Source organism: Mustela lutreola, chromosome 10 (assembly GCF_030435805.1).
Source record: "Mustela lutreola isolate mMusLut2 chromosome 10, mMusLut2.pri, whole genome shotgun sequence".
Lineage (NCBI taxonomy): Eukaryota > Metazoa > Chordata > Mammalia > Carnivora > Mustelidae > Mustela > Mustela lutreola.
Genome location: NC_081299.1, coordinates 93548216 through 93569532, shown reverse-complemented (window position 1 = coordinate 93569532; position 21317 = coordinate 93548216). Strand labels below are relative to the sequence as shown.

The window sequence follows — 21317 nt, the reverse complement described above, 5'->3', positions numbered from 1 at the left end:
GAATAATTAAGTTGTCACATAAATGATCTCTGGAGAAAATGAGTTGTACCATAATCTGACAAGCTGTATTTCTCTCTTTCAGAATTGCACCAGCAAATCATTAGGTTTCTAAGAGAACCTTGCGGGATACTTAAGCCACCTGGAGTACAGATAGAACAATTCCTAAGTGTAGAATTTAAGAACTAAAAGAATCTGGGATTGGGGCACCTGGGTGTCTCAGTGGGTTAAGGCCTCTGCCTTCGGCTCAGGTCATGATCCCAGGGTCCTGGGATCGAGCCCTGCATCGGGCTCTCTGCTCAGCCAGGCGCCTGCTTCCTCCTCTCTGCCTGCCTCTCTGCCTACTTGTGGTCTCTGTCTGTCAAATAAATAAATAAAATCTTTTTTTGTGTTAATAATCAGATTTTTAAAAAATTATTTATTTGACAGACAGAGATCACAAGTAGGCAGAGAGGCAGGCAGAGAGAGAGAGGAAGGGAAGCAGGCTCCCTCCTGAGCAGAGAGCCTGATGCAGGGTTCGATCCTGGGACCCTGAGACCATGACCTGAGCCGAAGGCAGAGGCTTAACCTACTGAACCACCTAGGCGTCTAAAAAAAAAAAAAAAAAAAAAAAAAGAATCTGGGATTGCTTTCCAGGATGCAGCTAATTTTCAAAAGGAAGAGTCACTTCAATAACTACCAACAGAACACTTTCACTACCTATTGCCTTCACAGTACTCATATCCCATATCTAATGACAGCACCCACATTTTGCTTAAGAAAGTCATTCATAGCCAGATGGTTTGGGTATGATAAATCCTACCTCTGGCTTTTGAGGTAGGGTCTGTTTGATTTATGGCAATGCTCCTCTTTATGATAATTCATTCAAGAATGGAAATGCCTCAATTCAAACAAACCAATTATCTCAATTCTTGGACAACTATTTAAATGCATAAGAATTTCTCTTTTCCTCTCCCACCACCCTTTTTTCTGGACATAAATTCAAAAGCACATACTCTCAGAAACTATTGGCAGCCATCCTGCATCAGGAAGGGAGAGTTTGCCTGAGAATGAAGCCAGTCTCAAAAAAAACTAGAACAGATAACCTGGTCACACTGTTTGAGTTGCTGGATTTGAGTTGTGCTGATCACATTGAGTTGCTGGATTATGCCATGCCTGAAATGATATACTTGTTCACTTTTTGGAAATGTGCACCAATAAATTCCTTTTACTTTTTAAAATGAGTTTCAGTAGAATTCTGTTACCAGTTATTCTGACATCAATTCCAACTGCAAAGCAATTCTGATGCTAACCACCCAGACTTAGTGTCGCACTTTGCAGGTTTAAGGGCACAGTCCTCAGCAAGACTGACTTTACTTCAGACTTCAGCCGCGCTTGGGGTCCCCAGGCCAGCCATACTTTTGACCATTTGGTGAAAATTCGTGACTCCTTCACATTCAGAAATCCGCAAGAATGACTCACAGAATTCAGGAAAGTGCTATACTTAAAATTAGTTTTATTTAAAAAATACAAATCAGGTTAGCCAAATGAAGAGACACACAGGGTGAGGTCTGGGTGGGTCTTTTTTTTTTTTTTTTAATTTATTTTTAGAAAGGTGGGGAAAGGGCAGAGGGAAAAGGAGAGTCTTAGGCAGAGTCCACACTCTGCACAGAGCCCGACGTGCGTCTCAATCTCACAACCTTGAGATCAGGACCTAAGCAGAAACCAAGACTCAACTGCTTAACCAACAGCACCACCCAGGCATCCCATGGGAGGGTCTTAAACACAGAACTTCCATGCCTTCTCCCTATGGAATCCAGATGCATCACCTTCCTAGCACCACTATGCTCACTAACCAGGAACTTCTCTGAACCACAAAGTCCAGAGACTTTTTTTTTTAATGGTACAGCCATTTTTTTTTTTTTTAAGATTTTTATTTATTTGAGGGGCGCCTGGGTGGCTCAGTGGTTTAGGCCTCTGCCTTCGGCTCGGGTCATGATCTCAGGGTCCTGGGATCGAGCCCCACATCGGGCTCTCTGCTCAGCGGGGAGCCTGCTTCCCCCTCTCTCTCTGCTGCCTCTCTGACTACTTGTGATCTCTCGGTCTCTGTCAAGTAAGTAAATAAAATCTTAAAAAAAAAAAAAAAAGATTTTTATTTATTTGACAGAAAGACAAAGGTCACAAGTAGGCAGAGAGGCAGGCAGAGAGAGAGGGAGAAACAGGTTCCCCGCCTAGCAGAGAGCCCGATGCAGGGCTTGATCCTAGGGCCCTGAGATCATGACCCGAGCCGAAGGCAGAGGCTTAACCCACTGAGCCACCCAGGCACCCCAGAGTCCAGAGACTTTACTGGGATTTTGTTACATAAGCATGTTTGGCTAATTGGCTAAACTCAATCTCCAGCTATGTTAGATGTTTCCTCAAGCTGTTCCTCCTTTCGTCCCTTCTGCGTCGGTGTTAGTTCATTCTCCTATGACCCACTTTGTTCCCACTCTCATTCCATGCCACCTTGCCACAGCTTCACCTTCCCACACCCTCACCTCCCCTGCTTTAAGCCCCAGGGGACTGGCTTATTTTGGAACAGCAGTGGTACAATTTCTTTGAGCCTATTTAACCTGAACATTCTTTTTTTTTTTTTTTTTTTTAAACATTTTATTTATTTATTTGACAGACAGAGATCACAAGTAGGCAGAGAGGCAGGCAGAGAGAGAAGAGGAAGCAGGCTCCCTACAGAGCAGAGAGCCCGACATGGGACTCGATCCCAGGACGCTGGGATCATGACCCGAGCTGAAGACAGAGGCTTTTAACCACTGAGCCACCCAGGCGCCCTTAACCTGAACATTCTAAAGACATTCCTGAAGATCCTCGTACCTAAAACAGTAGATAGTTGAGATATTTAGGCTGTCTCTCATTACTCCTTCTCCTTCTTGTAAAATCTCTTTCTGAGGTTTATATCATTCATCCACTCATCTTTTCTCCCCTCCCAATGCAATTTTCCTTCAAACTCTTGGTCGTTTTCCTCATTCTTTAACAAGCACCTGGCTCACAGCCTTCCTCTCCTCCTCTACTTCCGCCATTCTCCTGGGTAACATTAAGGTCCATATGGCTTCTCAGTTTCATATTCTTATTATCTCCAATTTAACGAATTTTTTCTCAGCTCCACATCATCTGTAATCCTCTTTTCATCTCATGGTACAATCTCTCCGTAGGCTCTCTTATTAATTCTTATGGCTTTACATACAATCTGTGTGTTCATGACTCTTATTTTTCTAGCCCAGACCTCTCTTCTGAAATCCATACCTCTGTCTATATTCAGCTGCTTTTTTGGCATATCCCTTTACATGTCTCATATTCAGGCATCTCATACTTACCCTCTGAAAGCGTACCTATTGCTCCTTTGACTCTCCTTTGGCAAATCTCCTGCGTTTCAGTGAATGACCCCACCAGCCACTCGGTTGTGCAATCTACCTTCTCCACCCCCTCATTTATTCTATCACTAAGTCCCATTTTACCTCTAACATATATTTTGAATTTACTTATTTCTCACCATCCCCATTATCAACCCAGCCCAATCTATCCTCACTTTTGCCTGAACTACTGCAATAATGTCCATCTGGTCTCTCTGCATTCATTCTTGCATCCTTTCAATCCATTCAATCCATTCTTTACATAGTGCATCATGACTGGTTGTGTTTTTTTGTTGTTGTTGTTTTAAGATTTATTTATGTGGGGGGAGGGGCAGAGGGAGAGAGAGTCTTAAGCACATGCCATGCTCAGCACAGAGCCGATGTGGGGCTCAAACTCAGGACTCTGAAGTGACAACCTGAGCCGAAACCAAGAGTCAGCCACTTAACTCATGGCATCACCCAGGCGCCCTGCATCATGACTTTTTTTTTTGTTTTTTTTTTTAAAAGAATTTATTTACTTATTTGACAGAGAGAGAGATCACTAGTAGGCAGAGAGGCAGGCAAGGGTGGGGGAAGCAGGCTCCCCAATAAGCAGAGAGCCCGATGTGGGACTCGATCCCAGGACCCTGAGATCATGACTGAGCCGAAGACAGAGGCTTAACCCACTGAGCCACCCAGGTGCCCATGACTTTTTTAAATACAAAATTTATCTTGCTCTCCTACTTAAAACCTTTTAGAAGCTTCCTATTTCTCTTAGGATAATGTCTGAGATCCTTACCATATCCAACAGGGACTTTGCATGATGTGGTTCCCACAATCTTTCTAGCTTGTTCTTCTGTCACAGGCCCTCATTCACTGGGCCAGTTACACTAGCTTTCTCTCTTCTCTGAAGATGCCAAGCTCTCTTATGTCTCAGAGTATTCATACACATGGTTCCTTCTACAACATTCTCCATGCCCTAATCCCACCTCCATACATCTCTTACTGTGTGACAGGAGCTATACCCTGGGAACACCTCTCTTCCTTTAAGAAGTTCAGTTTAATAAGAGACATGCATATATGCAAACAAATTCACTGCTTTACAATAAATGCAATAGAAGTATGGCCACAGGGAAGAAATATTTATCTATCTCTGAAAGTTAAGAGAGGGCACTTAAATAGAAGAATCAAGAAAGGGGGGCACCTGGGTGGCTCAGTGGGTTAAAGGCTCTGTCTTCAGCTCAGGTCATGATCCCATGGTCCTGAGATCCAGCCCCACATCGGGCTCTTTGATCAGCAGGGAGCTTGCTTCCCCCACAACCCCCCTGCCTCTCTGCCTATACCTGTGATCTCTGTCAAATAAATAAATAAATAAATCTTTAAAACAAAAACAAAAACAAAAACAAACAAAAAAGACAGACACAAGGACATGAGGAGATACAAGAAATTTGGTACTATTAGAGAGTTATAGCAAGAAGGTGGCAGAAGGCACCTTGGATGCTGTGTTAAGGGGCTTGAAGTTTGTCCAAAATGCAAAGAGTGTGTCCCTTATGAAGAGTTTTATGGACAGGCATGAATAGTGCTATCAAATTGGTAGCACTTTGAGAAGAAGGCCTAGATAAATGAAGGTGAAGGCAAAATGTCGAGGAGGAGAATACTATAATAGTCCCAGCCAATGATGATGGCAACTGAATAAAGGCAAAGGTAGTGGGAATAGGGAAGGTGGGTTGAAGATGTATTTAAGAGGTAGAATTGATAGGACTTGGTGACTGAACAAAACAGGTAAATTCCTTGTCCGTACAAAGTTTGCATTCTAGAATGGAAGACAGATAATGTCCAATAAACAAATGCATACATGATATGATCCCTTGTAGTATTACAGGCTGTGAAAGGAAATAGAGCAGAGTAAAATCATAACAAATGAAGGTGAGAATAGGTTATAGAGCAGTCCTTACAAGGAGGTCATATTTGAACAGAAATGAGCCATGTGAATATTTGAAGAAAGACTATTCAAGGAGAGAAAATTATAGGTGCAAATGTCCAGAGATGGGATATGTTTGAAGAACAATAATAAGACTACTATGGCTGGGGCACCTGGGTGGCTCGGTGGGTTAAGCCGCTGCCTTCGGCTCAGGTCATGATCTCAGGGTCCTGGGATCGAGTCCCGCATCGGGCTCTCTGCTCAGCAGGGAGCCTGCTTCCTCCTCTCTCTCTCTGCCTGCCTCTCTGCCTACTTGTGATCTCTCTCTGTCAAATAAATAAATAAAATCTTAAAAAAAAAAAAAAGACTACTATGGCTAAAGCAGAAAAAAAGGGGAGAGTGGAAGAAGATAAAGTTGGAATATAGCAAGAGATCAGATAATGAATGCCTCGTACATAATGGAAAGAACTTTGTTTTTTTTTTTAAGATTTTTTTAAATTTATTAATGAGAAAGAGAGAGAGAGCAAGCGCAAGCAGGTGGAGGGGCAGAGGGAGAAGCAGACTCCCCACTTAGCAGGAAGTCTGATGTGGGGCTTGATCCCAGGACCCTGAGATCACGACCTGAGCTGAAGTTAGATGCTTACCTGACTGAGCCACCCAGGCGCCCTGGATTTTATTTTAGTGTAATGAAAATCACTGGAAGGTTTTGAACAGGGGAGTGGCATATTCCAACTTCCACTGTAAAAGGATCATTCCCAATACACTATTGTGAGGGAAGTGTGGAAGCTAGGTAGCCAGTTAGGAAGGGATCTAGGTGAAAGATGATGGTGGTTTGGGCTAGAGTAGAAGTGATCAAGGTGGTGAGAACTGGTAGAATTGGGATATGTTTTGAAGGCAGAACTGATGTAACATGTTGATGAATTGAATGATGGTAGAGAAGAATCAACAATGATCCCAACATTTCTGGCTTGAGCATCAGGATGAATCATAGAGCCAATTACTGAGATGGAGAAGAGTGAAGGGACTTAGGTTTGATAAATGCAAGAATTGCTTTAGACATGTTTAGTTTGGAATACTGTTAGATGTTCAAGTAGCTAGTAGAGACAGGAATCTCGAATTGAGGGGAGAGGCTGAGCCCTCAGATATAATTTTCAGAATCATTAGCATATAGATGACATTTAAGATGATAGAATTAGTTAAGATTTGCTATGATGAATTTAAGCAAAAACTGAATGGAAGTCCAAGGATGGAACTAGAATACTCCAATACTTAAAGGTTAAGAGAAAGACGAGCCAACAAAGAAATTAAGGAGTGGCTAATGAGATGAGAAGTAAATCAGTAGAGGATGAAAGCCAGGTAATGACAGTTTTTCAAGAAAGAGGAAATGATCAACTGGCCAAGCTACTCTTGGGTCAAGTAAGTTGAGAACTGGATTTGGCAATATGAAGGTTACTGGTGATAAGAGAAGTCTCAGAAGAGTGATAGGGATAAAAGGCTCATAAAACATTTTCTGTCTCATAAAGGTTAAGATACAGTTGATAGCTCAAAAGAAGGAAAGAAAAAAAGAAAGAAAGAGAGAGAGAAGTACCACCATATAAAGGGAACAGAGAAATAATGCAGTAGTGGAACAGACATGCTATCAAGGGAGAAGTTTTGTTTTTTTAAGAAGGGAGAGAAAAATGGTGATGTAGGAGAGAGGGGAAAATAAGTGCAGGTCAAAGTTCTTGAGCAGGTGAGTTCTCTAGACACTTGGATATTTACGCATAGAGATCAAGAAAGAAGTAGAGACTGGAGATATAATTTTGAAATGATTAACATATATGAAAGGGACAAATGTCAGAGTGAGTAAGTTGTTTGGGGAGAGTGAAAAACGGAAGCCAAAGACAGAACCCAGAGGTACCAACAAATTTAAGGGAAGAAGGGGAGAAGACCCATTAAGGAATACTGAGAAGGAATGTCCTCTTATTTATAAGCTATTTTTTTTTTTTAAAGATGTTATTTGACAGAGAAAGACAGCAAGAGCGGGAACATGAGCACAAGCAGGAGTGGGAGAGGGAGAAACGGGCTCTGCGCTGAGCAGGGAGCCCGACGCGGAATTCAATCCCAGGACCCGGGGATCATGACCTGAGCCTAAGGCAGACACTCAACAACTGAGACACCCAGGTGCCCCTTGCCAGCTATTTTTATGCTCACAGTACATGGCACATTGTTCCATCTCTCAAGCCTGGAAAGCCTTCCCTTCCCTGGATTCATACCCATCTCTCATAGCACTTTATGCAAATCTTTATTAGCATTTATTTCACTGCATTTAGATTATATGTAGTCTTCCATCAGCCTGAAGTTTCCCTCTGCCAAAAACTTTATTCATCTTTTTATGTACAACTCTTAACATAACACATAGTAGGTGCTAAATAAATGATGCATGAAGCAGGGGGAAGTTAATCCATGAATAGAATGTGTAATATGTAAGCATTAGAAAGTGTCAATACGCATTTTATGACTTTCTAAAAGAAATATACATGTTGGAAAGAATTCACCAGTGAAGCCATCTGGAGTTTTCTTTGTAGAAAGATTTTAAATTATGAATTCAATTTCTTTAAAATATAAAATACAGAATTTTCTATTTATTATTGTTTAGTTTTAGTTCTCAAGAAAATTTTCCATTTAATCCACATTGTCAAATTTATTGGTAAAAAGTTGTTTATGGGGCACCTGGGTGACTCAGTGGGTTAAGTCTCTGCTTTCGGATCAGGTCATGGTCCCAGGATCCTGGGATCCAACCCTGCATTGGGCTCTCTTCTCTGCGAGGGGCCTGCTTTCCCCTTCCCCTCTGCCTGCCTCTCTGCCTACTTGTGATCTCTCTCTCTGTCAAATAAATAAATAAAATCTTTAAAAAAAAGTTGCTTATAATATCCTCATTTTTATTGTCTATGGGGCCTGTACTAATGATCCCCTTTTTATTGCTGATATTGGTAATGTGCTTTTTGCACTCTTCCTTGATTGGTCTTGCTAGGAGTTGATTATCTTTTTAGTCCTTTTGAAGATTAATACGTTTTGGCTTTGTTGACTGTTGATTAATGAGCATTGGCTCTTCTATATCTGCTTTCTAGTTTATTGATTTCTGATTTTATCTTTATTTCCTTTTTAAGCTTCCTTTGCATAAATTTGCTGTTTCTTTCTCTAAATTTCCCTGTGAGCTCTAAATCCTGTGGGTAGTTCTATAGCCAAAGCGGCACATTAGTGGAATCCCAAGTCTGAAAGGAATGAGCCTGATATACCAGCCCATGATGCTCAGTCTTTAGCTAAGAATGAGTTGTGAGAATGGCCTCAGTTGTGAACATATTGGTGGATCCAGGTCAGTAGTTGGGGCCACAATTAACTGTTTTGCATAAAAGGGAATCCAGTGGCCCATTTTCAGAATCACAATTCAACTCCTTTGCTCCAAAGATCTATTTCTTCATTCAAGGAGCGCCGTAGTGACTCAGTCGGTTAAGTGGTCGACTCTTGATTTCAGCTTAGGTCATGATCTCAGGGTCCTAGGATCGAGTGTAGGGCCCTGCATTCTGCATCCAATGGGAAGTCTGCTTGAGAATTTCTCTCTCTCTTCCTCTGGCCCCATCCCTCCCCCTGCTTGCACTCTTCAGATAAATAAATAAATAAATAAATAAATAAATCTTAAAAAAAAAAAATCATTTCTTGGGGTGCATGGGTGTCTCAGTTGGTTAAGCGTCTGCCTTTGGCTCGGGTCATGATCCCAGGGTCCTGGGATCCAGTTCCGCATCAGGCTCCTTGCTCAGCAGAGAGCCTGCTTCTCTCTCTCCCTCTGCCTGTACAAGCTGTTCATGGCTTGTACTCTCTCTGTCAAATGGATAAATAAAATCTTAAAAAAAAAAATCATTATTTCTCCATTCAGGTTTGGGGAGAAGCTCTTCCATGGTTCCCACATGGCCACTCTTCCTGAAGGGAAAGATAGAATAGGAAGGTTAGTGTGATGGACTACAGCAATTGAGGCCATTTGATTTAATGTGTATGACACATCCTGAATAATACACAATTTTTCCAGAATATTTCCCTTGAGTGGCTCTTTACCTGTGCCTTTAGAAAGTCATTCTAGCTCTCTATAAGGTTAGCTTTTTCTGGATGGTAATGGATGACCAGTGGAACCGATCCCATGGAAATGGGTACACTCTTACCCCTCTTTTGCCATGAAGCATGGGGCCCTGGTTGGATGCTATGTTACACAGGATTCTGTTTGTAGATCAGCCATTCCATAGGCCTAATATAGTACTGTTGGGTAAGGACCTGTTGGTGGAAAGAAAAACCCATACCCAGAATAGCTATCCATCTCTGTAAAAATGAACCACTGGCTCCTCCAAGATGGAAGGGACCCAATGTAGTCAACCTGTCACCAACTAGCCAGTCGGTCTCCTTGAGTAACGGTGCCATATTAGGGGTTCAGCATTGGTCTCTGTTGCTGACAGGTTGGACATTAAGACATCAATAGCTATCAGCCTTGGAAATTTGGAGTCCATGCTTTTGGGATCTGTACATAGTCTCCATCCCTGCCACTATGGCCACTCCATTTATGTGCCTGTATTAGTTTCGTAGGGGTGTCTTAACAAAGTGCCACACATTTGGTGATTTAAACAGCAGATACTTATGGTCTTACAGTTCTGGAAGCTAGAAGACTGAGCTCAAGGTGTCAGCAGGCTTGGTTCCTTTTGAGGGCTGTGAAAGAAAATCTCTACCCTAGCTTCTGGTGGTTTGCTGGCAATCTTTGGCATTCTTTGGCTTCTACTACATCACCCTGATCTCGGTTATTGTTGTTATTGTTGTTTTTTAAAGATTTTATTTATTTATTTGAGAGAGAATGAGTGAGAGAGAGCATGAGAGGAGAAGGTCAGAGGGAGAAGCAGACTCCCCAACGAGCTGGGAGCCCGATGTGGGACTCGATCCTGGAAGTCCGGGATCATGACCTGAGCCGAAGGCAGTCGCTCAACCAACTGAGCCACCCAGGCACCCCTGATCTGTTTTTATCTTCACATGGCATTCTCTCTGTGTGTGTCTGTCTTCACATGGCTGTCTGCTTATGAGAACGTACTTGAATTAGAGGACCACAATACTTCGGTATGACCTTAAATCAAAGTTCTTTATGACCCCAGTAGGAAAAATACATGGGCCCAGTAACCAAGGAATGGATGCAGGAACGGCCCCATTTACTTTTACTATCAATGATCCACTAGACGCATACCCACATTTGTCATAATCTGGGATCTATAGGGCTGTGATACTGGTCGATGAAAGGACTGCACTTCTATTAAGAGACACAAGGGTCCCTTTGAACTAGAAGCTATGACTGCTGCACTTTGAAGTCCTGTATGATGTCATTTTAACAAATTACATCTGCAGCAACCCTATTTCCAAATAAGGTCACATTTTAAGGTACTGGGAGTTAGAAATTCAACGTGAAAATCTGAGAGAGGGATAACAGTACCTATCACACAATCATGCTGGTTCCAAGGTGGCCAATGATTAAGACTGGTAATGACAAATGGATGATTCATTTTGTCTACTTGATTGCTTAGTGCCTCTTCCCTGGTAGATGCAAGATTTGATAAAAAAAATCTTCACACTTCATGCCAACTCCTGTATATTTATCCATATGACTCTATTCCAGATCTCCTTATCTTTGATCTTCTAGTCCTTTTCCTTCCAGGTCCTCTACTAGGTTCCCTACCAGGCAACTGACACCTTGCCCAACAATCTATATACATTCTTACTTTAGTCTGCTTCTCCTTATACACAAAGCAGATGATCAGGGATGATCCTTGTAACTCTACCAACTGGGAAGATTTTCACTCTTTGCTGTTTTTCAAAGACTCTCAGGAATGTGACTATAATGCAGCCACTATCTAATTTTGGTTTGCTCCCACATACTAAGCTGACTCATCTATAAACCAAACTTAGGCTTTACCCTTCTTCCTTCAGCTGTTCATGGCGTTGGTGCAGCTGTGGTGGGTTACATGGGGATCTGGGCTACCTGAGCATGCATCTTACAAGTGCCCCAATTGTGCTTGATCTCCATCCCATATGTACCATTTCCATCTTATAACAGATGCTGCTGGGTCCATCTGAACCAACAGAATTCAGTCCATAACAAGTGGTTCTGGACACATGGTTACTTGGTATACTATGGTTAAGTGTTCTGTCTCCACCAAGGCTCAGTATCTAGTTCTCGCTAGTAGCTGGTTCTTAAAATGTGTATAATTCTCTGTTGTGGATGGCATGGCCTTGCTCCAGAGTCCTAAGGACTATACTGTGATTTTCTCACTAGGGCTTACTATAAGCTCTGTCTTTGTCAGCTTGGGCTGCCATAACAAAATACCATAGACTGGATGACTGAAACAAGAAAAAATTACTTTCTCACAGTTCTGGAGGCCAGAGGTCTGAGATCAGGATGCCAGCACGATCAGGATCTGGTGAAAGCTCTTTTCCTGACTCGTAGACTGATACACCTTCTCACTGTGTCCTTATAGGACAGAGAGAGAGGGAGAGCTCTCTGTTGTCTCTTTATCATCACATGTGGGGTTAGGGCTTCAACATATGAATGGGGGGACATTTAATCCATAACATCCCACCCATGCCCCTCTAAAATTCGTGTCATTACTGCATGCAAAATACATTCATTCCATCCCAAAAGCCCCAAAGCTCTTAATTCATTCCAACATCGACTCATCTGAATATCATCTAAGTCAGATATAGTGAGATTGGAAGTATGATTGATTCATCCTGAGGCAGCTGTGAATCTGTGAAATCAGACAAGTTATGTGCTCTCAAAATACCACAGTGAGACAGGCATATGATACACATTCTCATTTCAAAAAGGATAAGAAGGAAGGGGTGATGGTCCCAAGCAAGTTCAAAATTTAGCAAGGCAAAAATTCCATTAGATTCCATCGAACCCTCCTTGGTTCAATGCTCTGCCGTCCAGGTACAGTTGGCAGCAGCATCATCCCTAGGGTTCTGCTGGGTAGTCCCACTCTCAAGGCTGTTGAAACTGAGGCAGAGGCCCTCTCAATAACTTTCAGGGTCATTTCTCCCTCTTTTTGCAGAAGAGTGCATGCCCGCAGCCAAACAGCTCTATAATTCTGTCCTGTCAAATTCAGTAAGCCCAACAGCCTTCCTTCATTTGGTCTCGTCTCCATCCCCTTCAGTTCCAATTGGCTCTGTTTCTGCTCATGTAATCCCATAAGCTCTATCAAGTGATAATCTAGTTGTGCCATTGGTGTTCTCTTTAAAACATGCTTTTTTATTTTTTGCAATATGGATAGGCTGAGAATTTTCTAAATCATCAAGTTCTGGTTCCTTTTTCCTTAACAACTGCTTCTTCAATTCACCTCTCTCCTTTTGCATTTTACAATAAGCAGTCAGGAGGAACCAAGCCCCTCCTTCAATATTTTGCTTAGAAATCTCCTCAGCTAAATATTCAATTTCATTGCTCAAATTCTACCTTCCATGAAACACTAGAACACAGTTCAGCAATGTTCTTTGCCATTTTAAAACAAGGTTCACCTGTCCTCCAGTTTTCAGTTAACATGTTCCTTATTTCTATCTGATATTTCACCAGAATTGTCCTTAAGGTCCGTATTTCTATGTACTTTAAAACTCTTCCAACTCCACCCATTACCCAGTTTCAAACCTGTTTCCACATTTTTAGTTTTTTGTTTCAGCTGTATTCCCCTGCTGGTGTCAAGATCTTTATTAGCCAGGGATCTCCAGAGAAACAAAACCATTATAGTTATATAGATGAAGGTGTAAGTATAGATATAGAATAGATAGCTATAGCAATTGAGTTATAATAAGGAATTGACTCACATGATTATGGAGGCAGGTCCCAAGATCTGCAGTAATCAAGCTGGAGACCCAGGTGAGCTGATGTGTAGTTCCAGTCTGAACCAAAGGCCTGAGAACTAGGAGGGCCAATGATTTAAGTTCCAGTATGAAAAGTTGGCAGGTTCAAGATCGACGAAGAGCTGATATTTCAGTCCAAGCCTGAAGGAGTTCTTAGTCAGTCTTTTTGTTCTATTCACATCTTTAATTGATTGAATGAGGCCCGCTTACATTAAGAATGGCAATCTGCTTTACTCATTCTATCAATCCAGTATTTATCTGATCCAGAAACACACCCACAAACATACCCAGAATAATGTTTGACCAAATACCTGGGTACCCCATGGCCCTGTCAAGTTGACATAAAATTAACTATCACAAGCTCCAAACTTCTTTTCCCACTGTAACACCTCCAAGATTTTACAGAAATACACGGCACAGATGCTTGTACTATAGCTTGAAGTTTACCTGCTCTGGGCTCCAAGGCTGGAAAACCTTCACTGTCACCTGGTAAATGGGCTATAGTAGTATTCCTAAGTGTGGTATGTACTGCTCCAGAACATAGACATACCAAGCCCTGTGCATTCTTCTTTGTGGTAGGGGATGTAAGATGTAACAATTTGTCTTTGACTTTGGAGGGCTATACTGATATACTTCTGACCTGCTGACCCTTAAAAACATAACTAAAGTGGCCAGCCCTTGAATCTTTAAAGCATTTTTCTTCTACTCTCTGGAGCATGGGTCTTACCAATGCCTTCAGCACACAAGCCACCCCTTGCTTGTGCCATCTGAGCAGCACGATGTCACTGATGCAGTGGGTCAAAGTGATTACTCTGGGATGGCCAGGAGGATCAGATTTCTTTGGGCTTTATTATGACAGAAGGCAGAGCTAACCAATACTGTAAGTGAAAAGTTATCTGTCCCAAATGTATGTGAATCCATTCTGATGCTCTCTCCTAATCAGAATGGAAGATAATTCATTGAATAAAACACTGGCCACACATCGTGTCCTGATGCCTTATTACTCTGCTCCAGCAATAAGACCATATCAAACATAGCATGTGCATTGGGGTTCTTATCTGCTGAAGCCTATGGTAGTCTACAGCCATTCTCTGCAATCTACCTACTTACTGCAGGGGACACACAGGCTAATTAAATGGAGATATGACAGGGACCATCTTCCATTTCCCCCCAATTCTTTAGGTCTTTTATGGTAGCACTAATTTCCACCACACCCCTTCGGATTGATATTTTTGTTTTTTAATTTACTATGTCGGCCAGGGTGGAAGGCCATTTTCAGATGTTTCCACTAACAGCTCTCCCTTCACACACGTCAAGGATTTAACATTGGTATTACTGCAGTCACTGGGTGTATCAATTCCAATTATATACTCAGGAACTGGAGAAATGACCACTGGGTGGGTCCACAGACACAATGACCTACTTACTGTAAGCTAGACTTTACTCAGAACCCCATTTACTACCGGTCCCCAATTGCCTCCATTCTAACAAGACACCGTGATAATGCTTGGGTCTCAAGATACTGTCAATTCAGGCCCTGAGTCTCAAATTTTCTGGTTACTCCTCTTCCCCACTGTGTAATCACTAAAATAAATAGCTACAGGTATCTTTGGGAAAGGACCGGGGAATCATTACATTTATACCTACTGCACTGAAGCAAGATCTGCCATCTCTAAGTCAATGATTTCCAGATCTAAAAAGTGGCTCAGATCTGGACACTGAGCAAGGGATAATGATTTTTGGGTGGAATCACCCTCAGTATTCTGCTCTTCCATTTTGGCCCTTTGGGGTTATAGATGTTAATAGTCTTCTCATCTATTTCACCCTTACAGATGTCAAGCTCTACATCCATCTCCACAACTCCCTGTGAGTTTGGCTGCCACTCGTCAGATGTTGCTGGTCTTTATAATTGTGGCCTCCTGGTTTCTAGTGATTGTCACCATCTGGCCTATACTAATTGGGGAAGCGGAATTTTTTCCCCAGTTATTAATGAACCATAACTCTGTGACTGCTATTATTAGCTCAGGACTGCAGAGAACTTCTTGGTGCTGTTGCCCCTTATCAGGCCTTCTTGTGTTATCTTCTGGGCTCTCCTGTGAAACATAACCCTTTGATGGAACTTCTGACCTCACACATATCCATTCCAGCATGTCCACATCCCCCAGTCTTTTAATTCATTCTTCTACCATATAAGCCTGGGCAACCCTAACATTTCTACTTTGCACAGCATTGGCCATCACTTTCTTTAGGTTTCTAAGATACCCCAACAGTGAGTTGTTTTATCCCTAGAAGTTCTTGCCAGGGTGTTAAGTCCTGACTCAAGAAAGTGCTCCTAAGTCAATAAATTCTTGATTATCTATGTCTAATATTCCAGCTCCCATTATCAAGTAACCTTAAAACTCAATTGCAGGGTACTTCCCTGACTTCTTTGTGTATGCTAGCTAATTCTTACAGCTCCTTTGTATATGATCTCTTTTCTCCTTTATCAGGTCAGGCATGTTTTTAGCTGGGTTATGCTAGGATTTGACTCTAGTTATTAGCATGGCAGCCAGGGGAGAAGGAATGGCTCTGCAGTGTCTTTCAACTTGGGGAATTACTAGTTCTTACTATGTAGAGGTAGCCCATCTCTGCAAGCTTTGAAAGTTCACGAGGGTCTGCAGAGCTAACATCCTTACAGTTGTACATACAGATGTCCCATACCTTGTTTCAGGTTTCCACAACCAGGGCCCTAACCTGCTTTGGCCACACATTTTAATGTCTCTGGGACTCTTGTGCTTCTAACGTGTCCTGAGTCTGTGGCATAGCTGTTTCAGCTCTTCCACAACAGGAAATAAAATCCTCTTTGTAAATTACTAAAAGAGGTCCTCTGTCTCTCATACTTGGTCAGTAACCAAGGGGGACCTTTGCTTTTTCCTTATCCCTCCTGAGTGTTAATACAACTTAGCAGTGACCAGCCAACTCCACTGTCCACGAAGGTACTGCCCACCCCCACCCCTATATATTTCAAATGCCTGAAATTGTATTCTTCTCTTTCTCCTCCATTGGGATGCTTTCCCAGGTCACTGCTGATGAAATCTTTAGCAGCTGGGTCACCACCTTGTGCTGGGACTACCCATGCCCCAATACTACTCAGGATAATATTCTCTCTGCCCACCAGCTAGTGAGCGAACTGGTCCTGAAACCTCATTTTATTATCTAGCTTTTGTTTTTGTTTTGGGTTTTTTAGTTGTTGTTTTTGTGTTTTGAACCTTTTTAGTTGTTGTTTTTGTGTTTTGAACCTTTCCTGGCACCACTTGTGTTAGTTTGGATCCTCTGAGCAGTTGCAAGGTGGGATCTGGCATGTGTATTAGTTAGGGCTGCCATAACAAACTATCAAGGACTGGGTACCTTAAACAACAGAAATTTATTTCTTACAGTTCTGGAGAGCCTAGAAGTCCAAAATCAAGAGATGAATAGGTTTGGCTTCTTCTGAGGCCTATCCCTTGGCTTACAGATGGCCATGCTCTTGCTGTGTCCTCACATAGCCCTTCCTCTGCACCACACCCCGAGTATCTCTGTGAGTACAGTTTCCTCTTCTCATAAGGATACCAGTCAGACTGGACTAGGGTTCACCCAAAGGGTTTCATTTTAACTTCACAGCCTCTTTAAAGGATGTATTTTCAAATACAGTCACATTCTGAGTTATTGGGTGGTTAGGGTTTCAACATATGAACTTTGGGGAGAACACAATTTGGCCGACAATGACATGCAGAAGATTTCTTAGAAAAAATGTCTATGAAAGACAAAAGGGGAGGGAAGAGAAGGTGGGAAAGTGTGTAAACTGTGATAGAGTTCTGAAGGAGAGTAAAAAGAAAGGACTGAGTAGGCAGTGTCTCAAACTGCAGCACAGTTCTAAGAATTTCAGCTAGTATGCCACAAGCCATTGCTGCCCATCAGATGAGTCCCAAATAGTCCAACAATGAAGCTGTATTAGTACCCCTGCCATGCTCAGTCAGGTAGGCCAGGACTAGCCAATTAGTATTTCTTAAGAGGCCTGCAAAAAAACAAGCTAGTTGAATCTCTCAATATCCTTGGTGAAAAATATTTGCTTATTTTAAAGCTTCATATAAGGAATAGAATAAATGACTTCATTTTGTAATGACTATAAAAAAAATCATAAGGTGAAGCAGCCAAATCTAAAATGTCTGTTTATATAAATAACAAATTATAGCTACTAGAGATAAAAGTAGATAGATGGATTTAGGGAACATGATATCTAGAAAGAGCAAAGGGACCTGGATTATAGATTGATTTGAAATCACTTACAAAATTCTCCACATAAGTATATTTTTTGCCATGCACCCAGGAATGTCTGACACAAGGTAATAATGCAGGACAATCATTAACAAATCTGAGTATTTTCAATATTTGTTGGGGTATTAACTTTATCAAACTATTTCATTTACTTGCAGTGGAATGACAAGGCTTCTAATCTATTGGTACTTAATTGTAATATATTAAGACCTCTGTGTTTCATCTCTTAAGATGCTTACAGCAGCTTTCAATTAGGGGGTCATTTTTCTTTCTTTGAAAAAATGTGCAAAAAAGTACCAAGATATTTGAGAACTCTCATTTTGTGGGTGAATGCGGAACTCTTTTTTAAAAATTTTTTTAGTTTTTTTTTTTTTAAAGGACTGTTCCTTTTCTCCACCATTTGCAGAACTTTAACTAATGTCCAAGTGATCTGCATTGGTCCAGGAAGAAACAGTCCTTCTCATCTCTCAGTATGTCACCTAAAAAAGTTGTGACCAACAAACTTTTGTCAAGTTTATAAAAAAAACCCAAACCAACCAACCAAACTCCACCTAGGAAATTAAAAAAAAAAAAAGAAAGAAAGGAAATATTAGTGTTAAATTTTACGAGTGGCAATTTGAAATACTGAATTTTCTTTATTTATTCTAATTCCCCAACTGACACATATATCAATCTCTATACAACTAGTATGTTTACTGCAATTGATCAGTAATTGTTTATTTACTCAACAAACATTCTAGAGCCTCTACTATGTGCAATGTGCTAGGCTGAGTAAGACATGGTACTGTTCCTCAAAGAACTCACATTTCAATTACTGTCCTTTTATTTTTTTTTTTTTTTTTTTTTTTTTTTTTTAAAGATTTATTTATTTATTTGACAGAGAGAGATTACAAGTAGGCAGAGAGGCAGGCAGAGAGAGAGAGGAGGAAGCAGGCTCCCTGCTGAGCAGAGAGCCCGACGCGGGACTCGATCCCAGGACCCTGAGATCATGACCCGAGCCGAAGGCAGCGGCTTAACCCACTGAGCCACCCAGGCGCCCCAATTACTGTCCTTTTAAAAAACGTTATTTTTATTACAGTAAAATACACATAAAATTTACCATTTTTACTATGTTTAACTGCACAGTTCAGTGACATCAAGTTCATTCACACTATTGTGCAACCATCACACACAATCCATCCTCAGAACTTTCTCATCATCCTGCGCTGAAGTTCTGTACCTATTAAACAATAATTCCTCTGCCCCTTCCTCTCCTGTCCCCCGTAACCACTAGTCTACTTTCTGTCTCTAATGAATTTGACTATTCTCAATACCTTATATAAGTAGAATAATATAATATTTGTCCTTTCATGTCTGGCTTATTTCGCTTAGCATAATGTCTTCAATCTCCATCCTAGTTGTAGCATGTGTCAGAATTTCATTCCTTTTTAAGGCTAAAATAATATTCTGTTCTAGGTATATAGCACATTTTGTTTCTTCTCAATTACTTTAAAGTAGCTAATGTCTCATTTCATTTATTTCAAATAGATAGCATTGGGCTTGTAAAATTATTTTAAGCTTGTGTCTGTAGTCTCACAGTAGCTCCCCAGATGCCAGTTTCCTGCTTTTGCTGCCACCAAAGTACAAGGTGCTTTCTTTAATGATTTTAGTTTTCTAAACAATTCCTGACCCTCTGTCATTTCTCTTTATAAGTCACCTGGACAGTTACACACACATTCAGGTATCTTTTTTAGAGTAGTATTTTCTAGTTTATGTATAGTCAGAAACATTTATGAATCAGGCAATTTCAGGAATGTAAAGAATTCAGTTTAGGGACCAGTTCTTACTGATTTCTTCACTTGGTTACTATCTCCAGTCCATCCGGCACTATTCTGCCACAGTTCATTTTGCTCCAGGACCAATGTGCCTAGCTCCCCAGTACGTTTTAGATACCTTTCTCTGTTTCTGAATGTAGCTCATTCTCTCATGTTTTACTACATTCATTTCTCTTTTGTCTTCTGTGGCTCCTTTCGTCATTTTTGTCAGAGGGACACCTGGTTCAACTTTTTAATGAAACATTTATTGAATTGATGATGGGGAAGAAATTATATACTAGGTGCCGGATTTTTAATGCCATGACAATCTATTTTCTTGGGAGAAAGTTAAGATTTCCCTTATTAACCACCATCAGCTACCAGCTCCCCTTCATTTATGATAAATGGGGCACAAACACATTTACCCAGAGGAGATTCCACTTCAAGTGATTTCGTGAGACATTCACCGCCATACCTGGTATTAGTCGGGGCTGCAGAGCACCTTGCATCCCTGAGTGTTCAGAAAATATTATTATGCTCAAGTAGCTACACAGGCTTACATGTAATACCTACGTAGGTATACAGTTACTATACATTAATTTCAAAATAACTTTGAAAAAGCAGGAACAATGAATTTAACTGGCATTTTTCTTTTTCTTTTCTTTTTTTTTTTTTTTTTTTGACAGAGCGAGAGATCACAAGTAGGCAGAGCAGCAGGCAGAGATAAAGGGGGAAGCAGGCTCCCTGCTGAGCAGGGCACCTGATGCAGGGCTGGATACCAGGACCCTGAGATCAGGACTTGAGCCGAAGGCAGAGGCTTTAACCCACTGAACCACGCGGGCGCCCCTTAACTGGCATTTTTCAGCAGAAAGGCCACATTAGTAGACCGGAAACCTAAAGAATACTGTTCTTTTCTCAGAAATCTAACATTCCCGAGGATTGCTACCTGGAGCTTCTCGGTTTCTTTAGTGTCAAACATCTGATTGGCTAGGGACCACAAAACGATATTCCTGCTGAATTTAGGAACGTAGGACATAAATGATGGGAAAAACAAATCTCAATACCCGAAAGGAATATTTCTACATCCCCCCCACGACTGAACTGCTTTCGTCATTCACAAACCTAACTAGGACCAAATACGAACTTTTCTTGAGAGATACAGAGCCGCCTGGAGAAGTTAAGACTTGACCAGTGGCATCACATTGGCTGGAATGGAACCCTGGCGTTTCCCTTTCAGTCATACACTGCCCATCAAATGGCTTAACTAGGCTATCTTTCCCGAACAGATAGTACATTTATAGTTTCAGAGAAACTATGAAGTTGCTCTCCTACCTTTAGGGAAGGGAAGCAGGGAGCACGAAGCACAAAAAGGTGGCACCGTGAGCTAAATTCTCCATGAATAACAGAAAAAGCAGTGAGCCGTACGAATCCCGGATCCAAGGCTCTGCGTGAGCAGATCTAAAACCAGTACCGGGAAGGGCGCGGGGAGGAGCGGGGAGGGTAAGGAGTAGAAGGAAGCGCTGGTAAAATTACCTTGACCAGGCGGCAACTTGCAGACTTCTTCCCTGACTAAAACGCACCAACTTTCCTCAAACGGACCACGCGATAGGCAAGCTAGTCAGAAGCGAATGGACTCGCCCACAGCGCGCGCTCACACCCACTGTAGCGCGTCGCATCACCACCGACGGCGAGTCCTGGAGCCCTCCACCCAGAGCCTTGAAGACCGCGCCAGAGCCGGAAGAGCCCGGAATCCCGCGCAAGGGTGGGCGAGTACATGGCGCGGAGAAAAACGAGCCCAACGTACTCTGGTGCGGATTACTGGAGCCAGCAAGGAGCCTATCAAACCAGAGTTCAGGCACCCAACTCTCCGTACAAGGTCTTCGATTGCCAGTCTTAGGGCGGTTCACACCCCCCGGATAAAAACTGTCCCCACAAACCTCCGGCTCCAAGCGCCCCTAGCAACGACCCGCGATTTAAAGCGGAAGGACACTTCTCGTCCCGCCTTCCCTGAAACCAACCGGAGCCTGGCGGGGAGGCACG

At 41.9% G+C, this 21317-nt stretch overlaps 1 long non-coding RNA gene across 2 annotated transcripts; it reads right to left on the bottom strand.

Annotated features, from left to right (window-relative positions):
• Positions 1-2121: 2121 nt before the first annotated feature.
• Positions 2122-21260, bottom strand: LOC131809923 (uncharacterized). Of its 2 annotated transcripts, none has more exons than XR_009345343.1 (5): positions 20811-21260; positions 19703-19788; positions 13156-18035; positions 2808-9237; positions 2122-2588 (listed from the first exon to the last, which is right to left on the bottom strand). It is a non-coding gene; the product is annotated as an uncharacterized LOC131809923 (long non-coding RNA). The 2 variants fall into 2 exon arrangements; XR_009345342.1 differs by having other exon boundaries at positions 13156-13332.
• Between the last annotated feature and the right edge of the window lie 57 nt (positions 21261-21317).